At 34.7% G+C, this 24,828-nt stretch overlaps 16 non-coding genes across 16 annotated transcripts; all 16 read right to left on the bottom strand.

Moving 5' to 3' along the window:
- Positions 1–771: 771 nt before the first annotated feature.
- Positions 772–843, bottom strand: trnah-gug (transfer RNA histidin (anticodon GUG)). The gene has a single exon. It is a non-coding gene; the product is annotated as a tRNA-His (tRNA).
- Positions 844–1,914: 1,071 nt separating this feature from the next.
- trnah-gug (transfer RNA histidin (anticodon GUG)) lies at positions 1,915–1,986 on the bottom strand. Its single transcript has one exon. It is a non-coding gene; the product is annotated as a tRNA-His (tRNA).
- Positions 1,987–3,200: 1,214 nt separating this feature from the next.
- trnah-gug (transfer RNA histidin (anticodon GUG)) lies at positions 3,201–3,272 on the bottom strand. The gene has a single exon. It is a non-coding gene; the product is annotated as a tRNA-His (tRNA).
- Positions 3,273–4,125: 853 nt separating this feature from the next.
- trnah-gug (transfer RNA histidin (anticodon GUG)) lies at positions 4,126–4,197 on the bottom strand. The gene has a single exon. It is a non-coding gene; the product is annotated as a tRNA-His (tRNA).
- Positions 4,198–5,411: 1,214 nt separating this feature from the next.
- On the bottom strand, positions 5,412–5,483 carry trnah-gug (transfer RNA histidin (anticodon GUG)). The gene has a single exon. It is a non-coding gene; the product is annotated as a tRNA-His (tRNA).
- Positions 5,484–6,336: 853 nt separating this feature from the next.
- Positions 6,337–6,408, bottom strand: trnah-gug (transfer RNA histidin (anticodon GUG)). The gene has a single exon. It is a non-coding gene; the product is annotated as a tRNA-His (tRNA).
- Positions 6,409–7,543: 1,135 nt separating this feature from the next.
- On the bottom strand, positions 7,544–7,615 carry trnah-gug (transfer RNA histidin (anticodon GUG)). Its single transcript has one exon. It is a non-coding gene; the product is annotated as a tRNA-His (tRNA).
- A 1,614-nt stretch (positions 7,616–9,229) lies between these two features.
- On the bottom strand, positions 9,230–9,301 carry trnah-gug (transfer RNA histidin (anticodon GUG)). Its single transcript has one exon. It is a non-coding gene; the product is annotated as a tRNA-His (tRNA).
- Positions 9,302–9,865: 564 nt separating this feature from the next.
- On the bottom strand, positions 9,866–9,937 carry trnah-gug (transfer RNA histidin (anticodon GUG)). The gene has a single exon. It is a non-coding gene; the product is annotated as a tRNA-His (tRNA).
- A 941-nt stretch (positions 9,938–10,878) lies between these two features.
- trnah-gug (transfer RNA histidin (anticodon GUG)) lies at positions 10,879–10,950 on the bottom strand. Its single transcript has one exon. It is a non-coding gene; the product is annotated as a tRNA-His (tRNA).
- A 939-nt stretch (positions 10,951–11,889) lies between these two features.
- Positions 11,890–11,961, bottom strand: trnah-gug (transfer RNA histidin (anticodon GUG)). The gene has a single exon. It is a non-coding gene; the product is annotated as a tRNA-His (tRNA).
- Positions 11,962–15,116: 3,155 nt separating this feature from the next.
- trnah-gug (transfer RNA histidin (anticodon GUG)) lies at positions 15,117–15,188 on the bottom strand. Its single transcript has one exon. It is a non-coding gene; the product is annotated as a tRNA-His (tRNA).
- A 2,260-nt stretch (positions 15,189–17,448) lies between these two features.
- trnah-gug (transfer RNA histidin (anticodon GUG)) lies at positions 17,449–17,520 on the bottom strand. The gene has a single exon. It is a non-coding gene; the product is annotated as a tRNA-His (tRNA).
- Positions 17,521–18,313: 793 nt separating this feature from the next.
- Positions 18,314–18,385, bottom strand: trnah-gug (transfer RNA histidin (anticodon GUG)). The gene has a single exon. It is a non-coding gene; the product is annotated as a tRNA-His (tRNA).
- A 3,156-nt stretch (positions 18,386–21,541) lies between these two features.
- Positions 21,542–21,613, bottom strand: trnah-gug (transfer RNA histidin (anticodon GUG)). Its single transcript has one exon. It is a non-coding gene; the product is annotated as a tRNA-His (tRNA).
- A 2,138-nt stretch (positions 21,614–23,751) lies between these two features.
- trnah-gug (transfer RNA histidin (anticodon GUG)) lies at positions 23,752–23,823 on the bottom strand. Its single transcript has one exon. It is a non-coding gene; the product is annotated as a tRNA-His (tRNA).
- Positions 23,824–24,828: the final 1,005 nt, after the last annotated feature.

Here is a 24,828-nt window from a genome sequence, read left to right on the forward strand (position 1 = left end):
AGAACAGAATTTGAATGAAAACAATGGAAATTGAATGAAAACAACGGAATTTGAATGAAAACAACGGAATTAGAATGTACAGAACAGAGTTTGAATCAAAACAACGGAAAACAACGGAATTAGAATAACAGAACAGAATTTGAATGAAAACAATGGAATTTGAATGAAAACAATGGAAATTGAATGAAAACAACAGAATTCGAATCAAAACAATGGAATTTGAATGAAAACAATGGGATTTGAATGAAAACAACAGAATTCGAATCAAAACAATGGAATTTGAATGAAAACAATGGAATTTGAATGAAAACAATGGAAATAGAATGAAAAGAACAGAATTTGAATGAAAACAATGGAAATTGAATGAAAACAACGGAATTTGAATGAAAACAATGGGATTTGAATGAAAACAACAGAATTTGAATGAAAACAATGGAATTTGAATGAAAACAACAGAATTTGAGAACAAACAATGGAATTGGAATAAAAAGAGTAGAATTAGAATGAAAACAAAAGCATTTGAATGAAAACAACGGAATTTCAATGAAAACAACGGAATTAGAATGAACAAAACAGAATTTGAATGAAAACAATGGAAGTTTAAACTCTGTTGTAAAAATGAAAAAAAACTGGTTGATGAGTTCACAGGTAAGGTAAGGAAAAGCTGGTTATGTTAAGAAATTTGATTGGGCAATCCAGTACCAACAATGAAAAAACATGCCTGTAATCATTCACGCTGACCTGCTACAATTACTTGCTCTGCAATCACACTGCCGTGACCCGGATTCGAACCGGGGTTGCTGCGGCCACAACGCAGAGTACTAACCACTATACGATCACGGCTGGCACACTAGGTCATGCTGTCAGTTGCAGTCTGTATCTTGCAGTTGTCTCACTCCACTATATATACTTGAACAGTAACCTGTACGATGCGAACAGCAGATATTATTTACCGTCAGAACGCCAGATGTCTCTGTGTTAATGCAGATGCTTTTACTGTGCCACGTGCATAAATGTGCGCATCGTTCACACATCAGATTCATATGAAGAACAAACGCATAATACAGACTGTAACTGCAGCCGCGTGTCGCTTCTGTTTGAACATCTGTCACAACCACTTTTTCCACATTAAAACAAACAACAGAATTTGAATCAAAACAATGGAAATTGAATGAAAACAACGGAATTAGAATAACAGAACAGAATTTGAATCAAAACAATGGAATTTGAATGAAAACAATGGAAATAGAATGACAGAACAGAATTTGAATGAAAACAATGGAAATAGAATGAAAAGAACAGAATTTGAATGAAAACAATGGAAATTGAATGAAAACAACGGAATTTGAATGAAAACAACAGAATTTGAATGAAAACAATGGAATTTGAATGAAAACAATGGAATTTGAATGAAAACAACGGAATTTGAATGTACAGAACAGAGTTTGAATCAAAACAACGGAAAACAACGGAATTAGAATAACAGAACAGAATTTGAATGAAAACAATGGAATTTGAATGAAAACAATGGAAATAGAATGAAAAGAACAGAATTTGAATGAAAACAATGGAAATTGAATGAAAACAACAGAATTTGAGAACAAACAATGGAATTGGAATAAAAAGAGTAGAATTAGAATGAAAACAAAAGCATTTGAATGAAAACAACGGAATTTGAATGAAAACAACGGAATTAGAATGAACAAAACAGAATTTGAATGAAAACAATGGAAGTTTAAACTCTGTTGTAAAAATGAAAAAGAAAACTGGTTGATGAGTTCACAGGTAAGGTAAGGAAAAGCTGGTTATGTTAAGAAATTTGATTGGGCAATCCAGTACCAACAATGAAAAAACATGCCTGTAATCATTCACGCTGACCTGCTACAATTACTTGCTCTGCAATCACAACCACACTGCCGTGACCCGGATTCGAACCGGGGTTGCTGCGGCCACAACGCAGAGTACTAACCACTATACGATCACGGCTGGCACGCTAGGTCATGCTGTCAGTTGCAGTCTGTATCTTGCAGTTGTCTCACTCCACTATATATACTTGAACAGTGACCTGTACGATGCGAACAGCAGATATTATTTACCGTCAGAACACCAGATGTCTCTGTGTTAATGCAGATGCTTTTACTGTGCCACGCGCATAAACGTGCGCATCGTTCACACATCAGATTCATATCAAGAACAAACGCATAATACAGACTGTAACTGCAGCCGCGTGTCGCTTCTGTTTGAACATCTGTCCCAACCACTTTTTCCACATTAAAACAAACAACAGAATTTGAATCAAAACAATGGAAATTGAATGAAAACAACGGAATTTGAATGAAAACAACAGAATTAGAATGTACAGAACAGAGTTTGAATCAAAACAACGGAAAACAACGGAATTAGAATAACAGAACAGAATTTGAATGAAAACAATGGAATTTGAATGGAAACAATGGAAATTGAATGAAAACAACGGAATTTGAATGAAAACAATGGGATTTGAATGAAAACAACAGAATTCGAATCAAAACAATAGAATTTGAATGAAAACAATGGAATTTGAATGAAAACAATGGAAATAGAATGAAAAGAACAGAATTTGAATAAAAACAATGGAAATTGAATGAAAACAATGGGATTTGAATGAAAACAATGGAAATAGAATGAAAAGAACAGAATTTGAATGAAAACAATGGAAATAGAATGAAAAGAACAGAATTTGAATGAAAACAATGGAAATTGAATGAAAACAATGGAATTTGAATGAAAACAATGGAAATAGAATGAAAAGAACAGAATTTGAATGAAAACAATGGAAATTGAATGAAAACAATGGGATTTGAATGAAAACAACAGAATTTGAATGAAAACAATGGAATTTGAATGAAAACAACAGAATTTGAGAACAAACAATGGAATTGGAATAAAAAGAGTAGAATTAGAATGAAAACAAAAGCATTTGAATGAAAACAACGGAATTAGAATGAACAAAACAGAATTTGAATGAAAACAATGGAAGTTTAAACTCTGTTGTAAAAATGAAAAAAAAAAACTGGTTGATGAGTTCACAGGTAAGGTAAGGAAAAGCTGGTTATGTTAAGAAATTTGATTGGGCAATCCAGTACCAACAATGAAAAAACATGCCTGTAATCATTCACGCTGACCTGCTACAATTACTTGCTCTGCAATCACAACCACACTGCCGTGACCCGGATTCGAACCAGGGTTGCTGCGGCCACAACGCAGAGTACTAACCACTATACGATCACGGCTGGCACGCTAGGTCATGCTGTCAGTTGCAGTCTGTATCTTGCAGTTGTCTCACTCCACTATATATACTTGAACAGTGACCTGTACGATGCGAACAGCAGATATTATTTACCGTCAGAACACCAGATGTCTCTGTGTAATTGCAGATGCTTTTACTGTGCCACGTGCATAAATGTGCGCATCGTTCACACATCAGATTCATATGAAGAACAAACGCATAATACAGACTTTAACTGCAGCCGCGTGTCGCTTCTGTTTGAACATCTGTCCCAACCACTTTTTCCACATTAAAACAAACAACAGAATTTGAATCAAAACAATGGAAATTGAATGAAAACAACGGAATTTGAATGAAAACAACGGAATTTGAATGTACAGAACAGAGTTTGAATCAAAACAACGGAAAACAACGGAATTAGAATAACAGAACAGAATTTGAATGAAAACAATGGAATTTGAATGAAAACAATGGAAATAGAATGAAAAGAACAGAATTTGAATGAAAACAATGGAAATTGAATGAAAACAACAGAATTTGAGAACAAACAATGGAATTGGAATAAAAAGAGTAGAATTAGAATGAAAACAAAAGCATTTGAATGAAAACAACGGAATTTGAATGAAAACAACGGAATTAGAATGAACAAAACAGAATTTGAATGAAAACAATGGAAGTTTAAACTCTGTTGTAAAAATGAAAAAGAAAACTGGTTGATGAGTTCACAGGTAAGGTAAGGAAAAGCTGGTTATGTTAAGAAATTTGATTGGGCAATCCAGTACCAACAATGAAAAAACATGCCTGTAATCATTCACGCTGACCTGCTACAATTACTTGCTCTGCAATCACAACCACACTGCCGTGACCCGGATTCGAACCGGGGTTGCTGCGGCCACAACGCAGAGTACTAACCACTATACGATCACGGCTGGCACGCTAGGTCATGCTGTCAGTTGCAGTCTGTATCTTGCAGTTGTCTCACTCCACTATATATACTTGAACAGTGACCTGTACGATGCGAACAGCAGATATTATTTACCGTCAGAACACCAGATGTCTCTGTGTTAATGCAGATGCTTTTACTGTGCCACGCGCATAAACGTGCGCATCGTTCACACATCAGATTCATATCAAGAACAAACGCATAATACAGACTGTAACTGCAGCCGCGTGTCGCTTCTGTTTGAACATCTGTCCCAACCACTTTTTCCACATTAAAACAAACAACAGAATTTGAATCAAAACAATGGAAATTGAATGAAAACAACGGAATTTGAATGAAAACAACAGAATTAGAATGTACAGAACAGAGTTTGAATCAAAACAACGGAAAACAACGGAATTAGAATAACAGAACAGAATTTGAATGAAAACAATGGAATTTGAATGGAAACAATGGAAATTGAATGAAAACAACGGAATTTGAATGAAAACAATGGGATTTGAATGAAAACAACAGAATTCGAATCAAAACAATAGAATTTGAATGAAAACAATGGAATTTGAATGAAAACAATGGAAATAGAATGAAAAGAACAGAATTTGAATAAAAACAATGGAAATTGAATGAAAACAATGGGATTTGAATGAAAACAATGGAAATAGAATGAAAAGAACAGAATTTGAATGAAAACAATGGAAATAGAATGAAAAGAACAGAATTTGAATGAAAACAATGGAAATTGAATGAAAACAATGGAATTTGAATGAAAACAATGGAAATAGAATGAAAAGAACAGAATTTGAATGAAAACAATGGAAATTGAATGAAAACAATGGGATTTGAATGAAAACAACAGAATTTGAATGAAAACAATGGAATTTGAATGAAAACAACAGAATTTGAGAACAAACAATGGAATTGGAATAAAAAGAGTAGAATTAGAATGAAAACAAAAGCATTTGAATGAAAACAACGGAATTAGAATGAACAAAACAGAATTTGAATGAAAACAATGGAAGTTTAAACTCTGTTGTAAAAATGAAAAAAAAAAACTGGTTGATGAGTTCACAGGTAAGGTAAGGAAAAGCTGGTTATGTTAAGAAATTTGATTGGGCAATCCAGTACCAACAATGAAAAAACATGCCTGTAATCATTCACGCTGACCTGCTACAATTACTTGCTCTGCAATCACAACCACACTGCCGTGACCCGGATTCGAACCAGGGTTGCTGCGGCCACAACGCAGAGTACTAACCACTATACGATCACGGCTGGCACGCTAGGTCATGCTGTCAGTTGCAGTCTGTATCTTGCAGTTGTCTCACTCCACTATATATACTTGAACAGTGACCTGTACGATGCGAACAGCAGATATTATTTACCGTCAGAACACCAGATGTCTCTGTGTAATTGCAGATGCTTTTACTGTGCCACGTGCATAAATGTGCGCATCGTTCACACATCAGATTCATATGAAGAACAAACGCATAATACAGACTTTAACTGCAGCCGCGTGTCGCTTCTGTTTGAACATCTGTCCCAACCACTTTTTCCACATTAAAACAAACAACAGAATTTGAATCAAAACAATGGAAATTGAATGAAAACAACGGAATTTGAATGAAAACAACGGAATTTGAATGTACAGAACAGAGTTTGAATCAAAACAACGGAAAACAACGGAATTAGAATAACAGAACAGAATTTGAATGAAAACAATGGAATTTGAATGAAAACAATGGAAATAGAATGAAAAGAACAGAATTTGAATGAAAACAATGGAAATTGAATGAAAACAACAGAATTTGAGAACAAACAATGGAATTGGAATAAAAAGAGTAGAATTAGAATGAAAACAAAAGCATTTGAATGAAAACAACGGAATTTGAATGAAAACAACGGAATTAGAATGAACAAAACAGAATTTGAATGAAAACAATGGAAGTTTAAACTCTGTTGTAAAAATGAAAAAGAAAACTGGTTGATGAGTTCACAGGTAAGGTAAGGAAAAGCTGGATATGTTAAGAAATTTGATTGGGCAATCCAGTACCAACAATGAAAAAACATGCCTGTAATCATTCACGCTGACCTGCTACAATTACTTGCTCTGCAATCACAACCACACTGCCGTGACCCGGATTCGAACCGGGGTTGCTGCGGCCACAACGCAGAGTACTAACCACTATACGATCACGGCTGGCACGCTAGGTCATGCTGTCAGTTGCAGTCTGTATCTTGCAGTTGTCTCACTCCACTATATATACTTGAACAGTAACCTGTACGATGCGAACAGCAGATATTATTTACCGTCAGAACACCAGATGTCTCTGTGTTAATGCAGATGCTTTTACTGTGCCACGCGCATAAACGCGCGCATCGTTCACACATCAGATTCATATCAAGAACAAACGCATAATACAGACTGTAACTGCAGCCGCGTGTCGCTTCTGTTTGAACATCTGTCCCAACCACTTTTTCCACATTAAAACAAACAACAGAATTTGAATGAAAACAATGGAATTTGAATGAAAACAACAGAATTAGAATGTACAGAACAGAGTTTGAATCAAAACAACGGAAAACAACGGAATTAGAATAACAGAACAGAATTTGAATGAAAACAATGGAATTTGAATGAAAACAATGGAAATTGAATGAAAACAATGGAATTTGAATGAAAACAATGGGATTTGAATGAAAACAACAGAATTCGAATCAAAACAATGGAATTTGAATGAAAACAATGGAATTTGAATGAAAACAATGGAATTTGAATGAAAACAATGGAAATAGAATGAAAAGAACAGAATTTGAATAAAAACAATGGAAATTGAATGAAAACAATGGGATTTGAATGAAAACAATGGAAATAGAATGAAAAGAACAGAATTTGAATGAAAACAATGGAAATAGAATGAAAAGAACAGAATTTGAATGAAAACAATGGAAATTGAATGAAAACAATGGGATTTGAATGAAAAGAACAGAATTTGAATGAAAACAATGGAATTTGAATGAAAACAACAGAATTTGAGAACAAACAATGGAATTGGAATAAAAAGAGTAGAATTAGAATGAAAACAAAAGCATTTGAATGAAAACAATGGAATTAGAATGAACAAAACAGAATTTGAATGAAAACAATGGAAGTTTAAACTCTGTTGTAAAAATGAAAAAAAAAAAACTGGTTGATGAGTTCACAGGTAAGGTAAGGAAAAGCTGGTTATGTTAAGAAATTTGATTGGGCAATCCAGTACCAACAATGAAAAAACATGCCTGTAATCATTCACGCTGACCTGCTACAATTACTTGCTCTGCAATCACAACTACACTGCCGTGACCCGGATTCGAACCAGGGTTGCTGCGGCCACAACGCAGAGTACTAACCACTATACGATCACAGCTGGCACGCTAGGTCATGCTGTCAGTTGCAGTCTGTATCTTGCAGTTGTCTCACTCCACTATATATACTTGAACAGTGACCTGTACGATGCGAACAGCAGATATTATTTATCGTCAGAACACCAGATGTCTCTGTGTTAATGCAGATGCTTTTACTGTGCCACGTGCATAAATGTGCGCATCGTTCACACATCAGATTCATATCAAGAACAAACGCATAATACAGACTTTAACTGCAGCCGCGTGTCGCTTCTGTTTGAACATCTGTCCCAACCACTTTTTCCACATTAAAACAAACAACAGAATTTGAATCAAAACAATGGAAATTGAATGAAAACAACGGAATTTGAATGAAAACAACGGAATTTGAATGTACAGAACAGAGTTTGAATCAAAACAACGGAAAACAACGGAATTAGAATAACAGAACAGAATTTGAATGAAAACAATGGAATTTGAATGAAAACAATGGAAATAGAATGAAAAGAACAGAATTTGAATGAAAACAATGGAAATTGAATGAAAACAACAGAATTTGAGAACAAACAATGGAATTGGAATAAAAAGAGTAGAATTAGAATGAAAACAAAAGCATTTGAATGAAAACAACGGAATTTCAATGAAAACAACGGAATTAGAATGAACAAAACAGAATTTGAATGAAAACAATGGAAATTGAATGAAAACAACGGAATTTGAATGAAAACAATGGGATTTGAATGAAAACAACAGAATTCGAATCAAAACAATGGAATTTGAATGAAAACAATGGAATTTGAATGAAAACAATGGAAATAGAATGAAAAGAACAGAATTTGAATAAAAACAATGGAAATTGAATGAAAACAATGGGATTTGAATGAAAACAATGGAAATAGAATGAAAAGAACAGAATTTGAATGAAAACAATGGAAATAGAATGAAAAGAACAGAATTTGAATGAAAACAATGGAAATTGAATGAAAACAATGGAATTTGAATGAAAACAATGGAAATAGAATGAAAAGAACAGAATTTGAATGAAAACAATGGAAATTGAATGAAAACAATGGGATTTGAATGAAAACAACAGAATTTGAATGAAAACAATGGAATTTGAATGAAAACAACAGAATTTGAGAACAAACAATGGAATTGGAATAAAAAGAGTAGAATTAGAATGAAAACAAAAGCATTTGAATGAAAACAACGGAATTTCAATGAAAACAACGGAATTAGAATGAACAAAACAGAATTTGAATGAAAACAATGGAAATTGAATGAAAACAACGGAATTTGAATGAAAACAATGGGATTTGAATGAAAACAACAGAATTTGAATGAAAACAATGGAATTTGAATGAAAACAACAGAATTTGAGAACAAACAATGGAATTGGAATAAAAAGAGTAGAATTAGAATGAAAACAAAAGCATTTGAATGAAAACAATGGAAGTTTAAACTCTGTTGTAAAAATGAAAAAAAAGAACTGGTTGATGAGTTCACAGGTAAGGTAAGGAAAAGCTGGTTATGTTAAGAAATTTGATTGGGCAATCCAGTACCAACAATGAAAAAACATGCCTGTAATCATTCACGCTGACCTGCTACAATTACTTGCTCTGCAATCACAACCACACTGCCGTGACCCGGATTCGAACCAGGGTTGCTGCGGCCACAACGCAGAGTACTAACCACTATACGATCACGGCTGGCACGCTAGGTCATGCTGTCAGTTGCAGTCTGTATCTTGCAGTTGTCTCACTCCACTATATATACTTGAACAGTGACCTGTACGATGCGAACAGCAGATATTATTTACCGTCAGAACACCAGATGTCTCTGTGTAATTGCAGATGCTTTTACTGTGCCACGTGCATAAATGTGCGCATCGTTCACACATCAGATTCATATGAAGAACAAACGCATAATACAGACTGTAACTGCAGCCGCGTGTCGCTTCTGTTTGAACATCTGTCCCAACCACTTTTTCCACATTAAAACAAACAACAGAATTTGAATCAAAACAATGGAAATTGAATGAAAACAACGGAATTAGAATGAAAACAACGGAATTTGAATGAAAACAATGGAAGTTTAAACTCTGTTGTAAAAATGAAAAAGAAAACTGGTTGATGAGTTCACAGGTAAGGTAAGGAAAAGCTGGTTATGTTAAGAAATTTGATTGGGCAATCCAGTACCAACAATGAAAAAACATGCCTGTAATCATTCACGCTGACCTGCTACAATTACTTGCTCTGCAATCACAACCACACTGCCGTGACCCGGATTCGAACCGGGGTTGCTGCGGCCACAACGCAGAGTACTAACCACTATACGATCACGGCTGGCACGCTAGGTCATGCTGTCAGTTGCAGTCTGTATCTTGCAGTTGTCTCACTCCACTATATATACTTGAACAGTAACCTGTACGATGCGAACAGCAGATATTATTTACCGTCAGAACACCAGATGTCTCTGTGTAATTGCAGATGCTTTTACTGTGCCACGTGCATAAATGTGCGCATCGTTCACACATCAGATTCATATGAAGAACAAACGCATAATACAGACTGTAACTGCAGCCGCGTGTCGCTTCTGTTTGAACATCTGTCCCAACCACTTTTTCCACATTAAAACAAACAACAGAATTTGAATCAAAACAATGGAAATTGAATGAAAACAACGGAATTTGAATGAAAACAACAGAATTAGAATGTACAGAACAGAGTTTGAATCAAAACAACGGAAAAGAACGGAATTAGAATAACAGAACAGAATTTGAATCAAAACAATGGAATTTGAATGAAAACAATGGAAATAGAATGAAAAGAACAGAATTTGAATGAAAACAACGGAATTTAAATGAAAACAACAGAATTTGAATGAAAACAACGGAATTTGAATGAAAACAACAGAATTTGAATGTACAGAACAGAGTTTGAATCAAAACAACGGAAAAGAACGGAATTAGAATAACAGAACAGAATTTGAATCAAAACAATGGAATTTGAATGAAAACAATGGAAATAGAATGAAAACAACAGAATTTGAATGAAAACAACGGAATTTGAATGAAAACAATGGAATTTGAATGAAAACAACGGAAGTTTAAACTCTGTTGTAAAAATGAAAAAAAAACTGGTTGATGAGTTCACAGGTAAGGTAAGGAAAAGCTGGTTATGTTAAGAAATTTGATTGGGCAATCCAGTACCAACAATGAAAAAACATGCCTGTAATCATTCACGCTGACCTGCTACAATTACTTGCTCTGCAATCACAACCACACTGCCGTGACCCGGATTCGAACCGGGGTTGCTGCGGCCACAACGCAGAGTACTAACCACTATACGATCACGGCTGGCGCGCTGGATTATGCTTTCAGTTGCAGTCTGTATCTTGCAGTTGTCTCACTCCACTATATATACTTGAACAGTGACCTGTACGATGCGCAAAAGAACAGCAGACATTATTTACCGTCAGAACGCCAGATGTCTCTGTGTAATTGCAGATGCTTTTACTGTGCCACGTGCATAAATGTGCGCATCGTTCACACATCAGATTCATATGAAGAACAAACGCATAATACAGACTGTAACTGCAGCCGCATGTCGCTTCTGTTTGAACATCTGTCCCAAACACTTTTTCCACATTAAAACAAACAACAGAATTTGAATCAAAACAATGGAATTTGAATGAAAAGAACAGAATTTGAATGAAAACAACGGAATTTGAATGAAAACAACAGAATTTGAATGAAAACAATGGAATTTGAATGAAAAGAACAGAATTTGAATGAAAACAACGGAATTTGAATGAAAACAACAGAATTAGAATGTACAGAACAGAGTTTGAATCAAAACAACGGAAAAGAACGGAATTAGAATAACAGAACAGAATTTGAATCAAAACAATGGAATTTGAATGAAAACAATGGAAATAGAATGAAAAGAACAGAATTTGAATGAAAACAACGGAATTTAAATGAAAACAACAGAATTTGAATGAAAACAACGGAATTTGAATGAAAACAACAGAATTTGAATGAAAACAATGGAATTTGAATGAAAACAACGGAATTAGAATGAACAAAACAGAATTTGAATGAAAACAACGGAAGTTTAAACTCTGTTGTAAAAATGAAAAAAAACTGGTTGATGAGTTCACAGGTAAGGTAAGGAAAAGCTGGTTATGTTAAGAAATTTGATTGGGCAATCCAGTACCAACAATGAAAAAAATCATGCCTGTAATCATTCACGCTGACCTGCTACAATTACTTGCTCTGCAATCACAACCACACTGCCGTGACCCGGATTCGAACCGGGGTTGCTGCGGCCACAACGCAGAGTACTAACCACTATACGATCACGGCTGGCGCGCTGGATTATGCTTTCAGTTGCAGTCTGTATCTTGCAGTTGTCTCACTCCACTATATATACTTGAACAGTGACCTGTACGATGCGCAAAAGAACAGCAGACATTATTTACCGTCAGAACGCCAGATGTCTCTGTGTAATTGCAGATGCTTTTACTGTGCCACGTGCATAAATGTGCGCATCGTTCACACATCAGATTCATATGAAGAACAAACGCATAATACAGACTGTAACTGCAGCCGCATGTCGCTTCTGTTTGAACATCTGTCCCAAACACTTTTTCCACATTAAAACAAACAACAGAATTTGAATCAAAACAATGGAATTTGAATGAAAAGAACAGAATTTGAATGAAAACAACGGAATTTGAATGAAAACAACAGAATTTGAATGAAAACAATGGAATTTGAATGAAAAGAACAGAATTTGAATGAAAACAACGGAATTTGAATGAAAAGAACAGAATTTGAATGAAAACAATGGAATTTAAATGAAAACAACAGAATTTGAATGAAAACAACGGAATTTGAATGAAAACAACAGAATTTGAATGAAAACAATGGAATTTGAATGAAAACAACGGAATTAGAATGAACAAAACAGAATTTGAATGAAAACAACGGAAGTTTAAACTCTGTTGTAAAAATGAAAAAAAACTGGTTGATGAGTTCACAGGTAAGGTAAGGAAAAGCTGGTTATGTTAAGAAATTTGATTGGGCAATCCAGTACCAACAATGAAAAAACATGCCTGTAATCATTCACGCTGACCTGCTACAATTACTTGCTCTGCAATCACAACCACACTGCCGTGACCCGGATTCGAATCAGGGTTGCTGCGGCCACAACGCAGAGTACTAACCACTATACGATCACGGCTGGCGCGCTGGATTATGCTGTCAGTTGCAGTCTGCATCTTGCAGTTGTCTCACTCCACTATATATACTTGAACAGTAACCTGTACGATGCGCAAAAGAACAGCAGACATTATTTACCGTCAGAACGCCAGATGTCTCTGTGTTACAGTTTTTTACAGTCGCTAACAAGCGCCTACCCATACTTCAGATACTTTTTCTAAACTCTTAACACAGACCCACACCTACAAAACACAATTGGCCAAATGGATAATATCCTTCCCAAAAATACACTTTGTTAAATATATACTAACTCCTCATTTCAAAATTAGAACACATCGTTCTCTGCACACACTAACTGTACAAAAACACTATAAATCTGACTCAAAATGAAATTAGTCTGTCAAAGAATAACACTTGTTTTCACTTCACAAGGTACATGCAGTCAATCAAAGTACACCAGGTTTCAAAATACTGGCTATTATTGACATTACAAAAACTGCATAGACTTTTATGTTTCAGTTTCACAGGTATTTGCATGCGAAACATGCAATCCACCATATTGACACCAGAAATGTCTTGGTTGGTAACTGTATGTCCACATGTACAGTAATGTTCACATTCAAAAGCATTCCAGTAAAAAGCAAACAAGTTTTTGTTTCTTTACTGTTTACCACAGGAGGTACAGTAGAAACACGGTATGATAGGACAGAGAAAGTTTTACAGTATTGCTTACAGTGAACAAAATATCCATGAAACACACAAGAGCATTCTGAACAAAAAAACAACAGCAAAAAGCCAAGATAAAAAGGGGGGAGGGGGGCTAAAAAAAGGCAAAAGATTTGCATCTAATCTCTGCGATCTTCAGGGTTAGGCCACATGTTTTCATCAACATCACATCTGATGTTATCCAAGTCGATGCACCTGGGATAAAACCGCCTGGTATGTCGGATCCACCGACATATCATTGCAGAAGCAGAGGTTTTTATACTGTATCTAAGGTTTGGAATATTGTTTTTGCTATTGTGGGATGTTGTGTGTTAACATTCGTAGATACTACAAGAACAGTCCATAGTTTTGTTGGGAGGTATAACTTGTCTGTTAAGAAAATGTAAGCATTGTGGAAATGTGTTCACTGACTGCATATTGGGTGAACACGACATGAAATGTGTGAATGGTATGGCCACAACAGACCGATGCTGTGCTAATTGTGTTTAGAGTTTTGCAAATGTGACAACTGTTTGGACAAACGCTTGTTAGCGACTGTAAAAAACTGTAATGCAGATGCTTTTACTGTGCCACGCGCATAAACGTGCGCATCGTTCACACATCAGATTCATATGAAGAACAAACGCATAATACAGACTGTAACTGCAGCCGCGTGTCGCTTCTGTTTGAACATCTGTCCCAACCACTTTTTCCACATTAAAACAAACAACAGAATTTGAATCAAAACAATGGAAATTGAATGAAAACAACGGAATTTGAATGAAAACAACGGAATTTGAATGTACAGAACAGAGTTTGAATCAAAACAACGGAAAACAACGGAATTAGAATAACAGAACAGAATTTGAATGAAAACAATGGAATTTGAATGAAAACAATGGAAATAGAATGAAAAGAACAGAATTTGAATGAAAACAATGGAAATTGAATGAAAACAATGGAATTTGAATGAAAACAATGGAAATAGAATGAAAAGAACAGAATTTGAATGAAAACAATGGAAATTGAATGAAAACAATGGGATTTGAATGAAAACAACAGAATTTGAATGAAAACAATGGAATTTGAATGAAAACAACAGAATTTGAGAACAAACAATGGAATTGGAATAAAAAGAGTAGAATTAGAATGAAAACAAAAGCATTTGAATGAAAACAACGGAATTTCAATGAAAACAACGGAATTAGAATGAACAAAACAGAATTTGAATGAAAACAATGGAAATTGAATGAAAACAACGGAATTTGAATGAAAACAATGGGATTTGAATGAAAACAACAGAATTTGAATGAAAACAATGGAATTTGAATGAAAACAACAGAATTTGAGAACAAACAATGGAATTGGAATAAAAAGAGTAGAATTAGAATGAAAACAAAAGCATTTGAATGAAAACAATGGAAGTTTAAACTCTGTTGTAAAAATGAAAAAAAAAAACTGGTTGATGAGTTCACAGGTAAGGTAAGGAAAAGCTGGTTATGTTAAGAAATTTGATTGGGCAATGAAAAAACATGCCTGTAATCATTCACGCTGACCTGCTACAATTACTTGCTCTGCAATCACAACCACACTGCCGTGACCCGGATTCGAACCAGGGTTGCTGCGGCCACAACGCAGAGTACTAACCACTATACGATCACGGCTGGCACGCTAGGTCATGCTGTCAGTTGCAGTCTGTATCTTGCAGTTGTCTCACTCCACTATATATACTTGAACAGTGACCTGTACGATGCGAACAGCAGATATTATTTACCGTCAGAACACCAGATGTCTCTGTGTAATTGCAGATGCTTTTACTGTGCCACGTGCATAAATGTGCGCATCGTTCACACATCAGATTCATATGAAGAACAAACGCATAATACAGACTGTAACTGCAGCCGCGTGTCGCTTCTGTTTGAACATCTGTCCCAACCACTTTTTCCACATTAAAACAAACAACAGAATTTGAATCAAAACAATGGAAATTGAATGAAAACAACGGAATTTGAATGAAAACAACGGAATTTGAATGTACAGAACAGAGTTTGAATCAAAACAACGGAAAACAACGGAATTAGAATAACAGAACAGAATTTGAATGAAAACAATGGAATTTGAATGAAAACAATGGAAATAGAATGAAAAGAACAGAATTTGATTGAAAACAATGGAAATTGAATGAAAACAACAGAATTTGAGAACAAACAATGGAATTGGAATAAAAAGAGTAGAATTAGAATGAAAACAAAAGCATTTGAATGAAAACAACGGAATTTGAATGAAAACAACGGAATTAGAATGAACAAAACAGAATTTGAATGAAAACAATGGAAGTTTAAACTCTGTTGTAAAAATGAAAAAGAAAACTGGTTGATGAGTTCACAGGTAAGGTAAGGAAAAGCTGGTTATGTTAAGAAATTTGATTGGGCAATCCAGTACCAACAATGAAAAAACATGCCTGTAATCATTCACGCTGACCTGCTACAATTACTTGCTCTGCAATCACAACCACACTGCCGTGACCCGGATTCGAACTGGGGTTGCTGCGGCCACAACGCAGAGTACTAACCACTATACGATCACGGCTGGCACGCTAGGTCATGCTGTCAGTTGCAGTCTGTATCTTGCAGTTGTCTCACTCCACTATATATACTTGAACAGTGACCTGTACGATGCGAACAGCAGATATTATTTACCGTCAGAACACCAGATGTCTCTGTGTTAATGCAGATGCTTTTACTGTGCCACGCGCATAAACGTGCGCATCGTTCACACATCAGATTCATATCAAGAACAAACGCATAATACAGACTGTAACTGCAGCCGCGTGTCGCTTCTGTTTGAACATCTGTCCCAACCACTTTTTCCACATTAAAACAAACAACAGAATTTGAATCAAAACAATGGAAATTGAATGAAAACAACGGAATTTGAATGAAAACAACAGAATTAGAATGTACAGAACAGAGTTTGAATCAAAACAACGGAAAAGAACGGAATTAGAATAACAGAACAGAATTTGAATGAAAACAATGGAATTTGAATGAAAACAATGGAAATTGAATGAAAACAACGGAATTCGAATCAAAACAATGGAATTTGAATGAAAACAATGGAATTTGAATGAAAACAATGGAAATAGGATGAAAAGAACAGAATTTGAATAAAAACAATGGAAATTGAATGAAAACAATGGGATTTGAATGAAAACAATGGAAATAGAATGAAAACAATGGGATTTGAATGAAAACAATGGAAATAGAATGAAAAGAACAGAATTTGAATGAAAACAATGGAAATTGAATGAAAACAATGGGATTTGAATGAAAACAACAGAATTTGAATGAAAACAATGGAATTTGAATGAAAACAATGGAATTTGAATGAAAACAATGGAAATAGAATGAAAAGAACAGAATTTGAATGAAAACAATGGAAATTGAATGAAAACAATGGAATTTGAATGAAAACAATGGAAATAGAATGAAAAGAACAGAATTTGAATGAAAACAATGGAAATTGAATGAAAACAATGGGATTTGAATGAAAACAACAGAATTTGAATGAAAACAATGGAAATTGAATGAAAACAACAGAATTTGAGAACAAACAATGGAATTGGAATAAAAAGAGTAGAATTAGAATGAAAACAAAAGCATTTGAATGAAAACAACGGAATTTCAATGAAAACAACGGAATTAGAATGAACAAAACAGAATTTGAATGAAAACAATGGAAGTTTAAACTCTGTTGTAAAAATGAAAAAAAAAAAACTGGTTGATGAGTTCACAGGTAAGGTAAGGAAAATCTGGTTATGTTAAGAAATTTGATTGGGCAATCCAGTACCAACAATGAAAAAACATGCCTGTAATCATTCACGCTGACCTGCTACAATTACTTGCTCTGCAATCACAACCACACTGCCGTGACCCGGATTCGAACCGGGGTTGCTGCGGCCACAACGCAGAGTACTAACCACTATACGATCACGGCTGGCACGCTAGGTCATGCTGTCAGTTGCAGTCTGTATCTTGCAGTTGTCTCACTCCACTATATATACTTGAACAGTAACCTGTACGATGCGAACAGCAGATATTATTTACCGTCAGAACACCAGATGTCTCTGTGTAATTGCAGATGCTTTTACTGTGCCACGTGCATAAATGTGCGCATCGTTCACACATCAGATTCATATGAAGAACAAACGCATAATACAGACTGTAACTGCAGCCGCGTGTCGCTTCTGTTTGAACATCTGTCCCAACCACTTTTTCCACATTAAAACAAACAACAGAATTTGAATCAAAACAATGGAAATTGAATGAAAACAACGGAATTTGAATGAAAACAACAGAATTAGAATGTACAGAACAGAGTTTGAATCAAAACAACGGAAAAGAACGGAATTAGAATAACAGAACAGAATTTGAATGAAAACAATGGAATTTGAATGAAAACAATGGAAATAGAATGAAAAGAACAGAATTTGAATGAAAACAACGGAATTTAAATGAAAACAACAGAATTTGAATGAAAACAACGGAATTTGAATGAAAACAACAGAATTTGAATGAAAACAATGGAATTTGAATGAAAACAACGGAAGTTTAAACTCTGTTGTAAAAATGAAAAAAAACTGGTTGATGAGTTCACAGGTAAGGTAAGGAAAAGCTGGTTATGTTAAGAAATTTGATTGGGCAATCCAGTACCAACAATGAAAAAAATCATGCCTGTAATCATTCACGCTGACCTGCTACAATTACTTGCTCTGCAATCACAACCACACTGCCGTGACCCGGATTCGAACCGGGGTTGCTGCGGCCACAACGCAGAGTACTAACCACTATACGATCATGGCTGGCGCGCTGGATTATGCTTTCAGTTGCAGTCTGTATCTTGCAGTTGTCTCACTCCACTATATATACTTGAACAGTGACCTGTACGATGCGCAAAAGAACAGCAGACATTATTTACCGTCAGAACGCCAGATGTCTCTGTGTAATTGCAGATGCTTTTACTGTGCCACGTGCATAAATGTGCGCATCGTTCACACATCAGATTCATATGAAGAACAAACGCATAATACAGACTGTAACTGCAGCCGCATGTCGCTTCTGTTTGAACATCTGTCCCAAACACTTTTTCCACATTAAAACAAACAACAGAATTTGAATCAAAACAATGGAATTTGAATGAAAAGAACAGAATTTGAATGAAAACAACGGAATTTGAATGAAAACAACAGAATTTGAATGAAAACAATGGAATTTGAATGAAAAGAACAGAATTTGAATGAAAACAACGGAATTTGAATGAAAACAACAGAATTAGAATGTACAGAACAGAGTTTGAATCAAAACAACGGAAAAGAACGGAATTAGAATAACAGAACAGAATTTGAATCAAAACAATGGAATTTGAATGAAAACAATGGAAATAGAATGAAAAGAACAGAATTTGAATGAAAACAACGGAATTTAAATGAAAACAACAGAATTTGAATGAAAACAACGGAATTTGAATGAAAACAACAGAATTTGAATGAAAACAATGGAATTTGAATGAAAACAACGGAATTAGAATGAACAAAACAGAATTTGAATGAAAACAACGGAAGTTTAAACTCTGTTGTAAAAATGAAAAAAAACTGGTTGATGAGTTCACAGGTAAGGTAAGGAAAAGCTGGTTATGTTAAGAAATTTGATTGGGCAATCCAGTACCAACAATGAAAAAACATGCCTGTAATCATTCACGCTGACCTGCTACAATTACTTGCTCTGCAATCACAACCACACTGCCGTGACCCGGATTCGAATCAGGGTTGCTGCGGCCACAACGCAGAGTACTAACCACTATACGATCACGGCTGGCGCGCTGGATTATGCTGTCAGTTGCAGTCTGCATCTTGCAGTTGTCTCACTCCACTATATATACTTGAACAGTAACCTGTACGATGCGCAAAAGAACAGCAGACATTATTTACCGTCAGAACGCCAGATGTCTCTGTGTTACAGTTTTTTACAGTCGCTAACAAGCGCCTACCCATACTTCAGATACTTTTTCTAAACTCTTAACACAGACCCACACCTACAAAACACAATTGGCCAAATGGATAATATCCTTCCCAAAAATACACTTTGTTAAATATATACTAACTCCTCATTTCAAAATTAGAACACATCGTTCTCTGCACACACTAACTGTACAAAAACACTATAAATCTGACTCAAAATGAAATTAGTCTGTCAAAGAATAACACTTGTTTTCACTTCACAAGGTACATGCAGTCAATCAAAGTACACCAGGTTTCAAAATACTGGCTATTATTGACATTACAAAAACTGCATAGACTTTTATGTTTCAGTTTCACAGGTATTTGCATGCGAAACATGCAATCCACCATATTGACACCAGAAATGTCTTGGTTGGTAACTGTATGTCCACATGTACAGTAATGTTCACATTCAAAAGCATTCCAGTAAAAAGCAAACAAGTTTTTGTTTCTTTACTGTTTACCACAGGAGGTACAGTAGAAACACGGTATGATAGGACAGAGAAAGTTTTACAGTATTGCTTACAGTGAACAAAATATCCATGAAACACACAAGAGCATTCTGAACAAAAAAACAACAGCAAAAAGCCAAGATAAAAAGGGGGGAGGGGGGCTAAAAAAAGGCAAAAGATTTGCATCTAATCTCTGCGATCTTCAGGGTTAGGCCACATGTTTTCATCAACATCACATCTGATGTTATCCAAGTCGATGCACCTGGGATAAAACCGCCTGGTATGTCGGATCCACCGACATATCATTGCAGAAGCAGAGGTTTTTATACTGTATCTAAGGTTTGGAATATTGTTTTTGCTATTGTGGGATGTTGTGTGTTAACATTCGTAGATACTACAAGAACAGTCCATAGTTTTGTTGGGAGGTATAACTTGTCTGTTAAGAAAATGTAAGCATTGTGGAAATGTGTTCACTGACTGCATATTGGGTGAACACGACATGAAATGTGTGAATGGTATGGCCACAACAGACCGATGCTGTGCTAATTGTGTTTAGAGTTTTGCAAATGTGACAACTGTTTGGACAAACGCTTGTTAGCGACTGTAAAAAACTGTAATGCAGATGCTTTTACTGTGCCACGCGCATAAACGTGCGCATCGTTCACACATCAGATTCATATGAAGAACAAACGCATAATACAGACTGTAACTGCAGCCGCGTGTCGCTTCTGTTTGAACATCTGTCCCAACCACTTTTTCCACATTAAAACAAACAACAGAATTTGAATCAAAACAATGGAATTTGAATGAAAACAACGGAATTAGAATGTACAGAACAGAGTTTGAATGAAAACAACGGAAAACAACGGAATTAGAATAACAGAACAGAATTTGAATGAAAACAATGGAATTTGAATGAAAACAATGGAAATAGAATGAAAAGAACAGAATTTGAATGAAAACAATGGAAATTGAATGAAAACAACGGAATTTGAATGAAAACAACAGAATTTGAATGAAAACAATGGAATTTGAATGAAAACAACAGAATTTGAATGAAAACAATGGAATTTGAATGAAAACAATGGGATTTGAATGAAAACAACAGAATTTGAATGAAAACAATGGAATTTGAATGAAAACAATGGGATTTGAATGAAAACAACAGAATTTGAATGAAAACAACAGAATTTGAGAACAAACAATGGAATTGGAATAAAAAGAGTAGAATTAGAATGAAAACAAAAGCATTTGAATGAAAACAACGGAATTTCAATGAAAACAACGGAATTAGAATGAACAAAACAGAATTTGAATGAAAACAACGGAAGTTTAAACTCTGTTGTAAAAATGAAAAAAAAACTGGTTGATGAGTTCACAGGTAAGGTAAGGAAAAGCTGGTTATGTTAAGAAATTTGATTGGGCAATCCAGTACCAACAATGAAAAAACATGCCTGTAATCATTCACGCTGACCTGCTACAATTACTTGCTCTGCAATCACAACCACACTGCCGTGACCCGGATTCGAACCGGGGTTGCTGCGGCCACAACGCAGAGTACTAACCACTATACGATCACAGCTGGCACGCTAGGTCATGCTGTCAGTTGCAGTCTGTATCTTGCAGTTGTCTCACTCCACTATATATACTTGAACAGTGACCTGTACGATGCGCAAAAGAACAGCAGACATTATTTACCGTCAGAATGCCAGATGTCTCTGTGTTAATGCAGATGCTTTTACTGTGCCACGCGCATAAACGTGCACATCGTTCACACATCAGATTCATATGAAGAACAAACGCATAATACAGACTGTAACTGCAGCCGCGTGTCACTTCTGTTTGAACATCTGTCCCAACCACTTTTTCCACATTAAAACAAACAACAGAATTTGAATCAAAACAATGGAAATTGAATGAAAACAACGGAATTTGAATGAAAACAACAGAATTAGAATGTACAGAACAGAGTTTGAATCAAAACAACGGAAAACAACGGAATTAGAATAACAGAACAGAATTTGAATGAAAACAATGGAATTTGAATGAAAACAATGGAAATAGAATGAAAAGAACAGAATTTGAATGAAAACAATGGAAATTGAATGAAAACAACAGAATTTGAATGAAAACAATGGGATTTGAATGAAAACAACAGAATTCGAATCAAAACAATGGAATTTGAATGAAAACAATGGAATTTGAATGAAAACAATGGAAATAGAATGAAAAGAACAGAATTTGAATGAAAACAATGGAAATTGAATGAAAACAACGGAATTTGAATGAAAACAACGGAATTAGAATGTACAGAACAGAGTTTGAATCAAAACAACGGAAAACAACGGAATTAGAATAACAGAACAGAATTTGAATGAAAACAATGGAATTTGAATGAAAACAATGGAAATTGAATGAAAACAACAGAATTCGAATCAAAACAATGGAATTTGAATGAAAACAATGGGATTTGAATGAAAACAACAGAATTCGAATCAAAACAATGGAATTTGAATGAAAACAATGGAATTTGAATGAAAACAATGGAAATAGAATGAAAAGAACAGAATTTGAATGAAAACAATGGAAATTGAATGAAAACAACAGAATTTGAATCAAAACAATGGAAATTGAATGAAAACAACGGAATTTGAATGAAAACAACAGAATTAGAATGTACAGAACAGAGTTTGAATGAAAACAACGGAAAACAACGGAATTAGAATAACAGAACAGAATTTGAATGAAAACAATGGAATTTGAATGAAAACAATGGAAATAGAATGAAAAGAACAGAATTTGAATGAAAACAATGGAAATTGAATGAAAACAACAGAATTTGAATGAAAACAATGGGATTTGAATGAAAACAACAGAATTCGAATCAAAACAATGGAATTTGAATGAAAACAATGGAATTTGAATGAAAACAATGGAAATAGAATGAAAAGAACAGAATTTGAATGAAAACAATGGAAATTGAATGAAAACAACGGAATTTGAATGAAAACAACGGAATTAGAATGTACAGAACAGAGTTTGAATCAAAACAACGGAAAACAACGGAATTAGAATAACAGAACAGAATTTGAATGAAAACAATGGAATTTGAATGAAAACAATGGAAATTGAATGAAAACAACAGAATTCGAATCAAAACAATGGAATTTGAATGAAAACAATGGGATTTGAATGAAAACAACAGAATTCGAATCAAAACAATGGAATTTGAATGAAAACAATGGAATTTGAATGAAAACAATGGAAATAGAATGAAAAGAACAGAATTTGAATGAAAACAATGGAAATTGAATGAAAACAACGGAATTTGAATGAAAACAATGGGATTTGAATGAAAACAACAGAATTTGAATGAAAACAATGGAATTTGAATGAAAACAACAGAATTTGAGAACAAACAATGGAATTGGAATAAAAAGAGTAGAATTAGAATGAAAACAAAAGCATTTGAATGAAAACAACGGAATTTCAATGAAAACAACGGAATTAGAATGAACAAAACAGAATTTGAATGAAAACAATGGAAGTTTAAACTCTGTTGTAAAAATGAAAAAAAACTGGTTGATGAGTTCACAGGTAAGGTAAGGAAAAGCTGGTTATGTTAAGAAATTTGATTGGGCAATCCAGTACCAACAATGAAAAAACATGCCTGTAATCATTCACGCTGACCTGCTACAATTACTTGCTCTGCAATCACACTGCCGTGACCCGGATTCGAACCGGGGTTGCTGCGGCCACAACGCAGAGTACTAACCACTATACGATCACGGCTGGCACACTAGGTCATGCTGTCAGTTGCAGTCTGTATCTTGCAGTTGTCTCACTCCACTATATATACTTGAACAGTAACCTGTACGATGCGAACAGCAGATATTATTTACCGTCAGAACGCCAGATGTCTCTGTGTTAATGCAGATGCTTTTACTGTGCCACGTGCATAAATGTGCGCATCGTTCACACATCAGATTCATATGAAGAACAAACGCATAATACAGACTGTAACTGCAGCCGCGTGTCGCTTCTGTTTGAACATCTGTCACAACCACTTTTTCCACATTAAAACAAACAACAGAATTTGAATCAAAACAATGGAAATTGAATGAAAACAACGGAATTAGAATAACAGAACAGAATTTGAATCAAAACAATGGAATTTGAATGAAAACAATGGAAATAGAATGACAGAACAGAATTTGAATGAAAACAATGGAAATAGAATGAAAAGAACAGAATTTGAATGAAAACAATGGAAATTGAATGAAAACAACGGAATTTGAATGAAAACAACAGAATTTGAATGAAAACAATGGAATTTGAATGAAAACAATGGAATTTGAATGAAAACAACAGAAGTTGAGAACAAACAATGGAATTGGAATAAAAAGAGTAGAATTAGAATGAAAACAAAAGCATTTGAATGAAAACAACGGAATTAGAATGAACAGAACAGAATTTGAATGAAAACAATGGAATTTGAATGAAAACAATGGAAGTTTAAAACAAACAACAGAATTTGAATGAAAACCACAGAATTTGAGAACAAACAATGGAATTGGAATAAAAAGAATAGAATTTGAATGAAAACAACGGAATTAGAATGAACAGAACAGAATTTGAATGAAAACAATGGAATTTGAATGAAAACAATGGAAGTTTAAAACAAACAACAGAATTAGAATGAAATCAACGGCATTTGAATGAACAGAACAGAATTTGAAAAAAAACAATGGAAGTTTAAACTCTGTTGTAAAAATGAAAAAAACTGGTTGATGAGCT

Source organism: Aulonocara sp. 'chitande type north' Nkhata Bay, linkage group LG22 (assembly GCF_057382095.1).
Source record: "Aulonocara sp. 'chitande type north' Nkhata Bay isolate Kocher_YH1m ecotype deep benthic linkage group LG22, A_spYH_male_GT1.1, whole genome shotgun sequence".
In the NCBI taxonomy this organism is placed as follows: domain Eukaryota; kingdom Metazoa; phylum Chordata; class Actinopteri; order Cichliformes; family Cichlidae; genus Aulonocara; species Aulonocara sp. 'chitande type north' Nkhata Bay.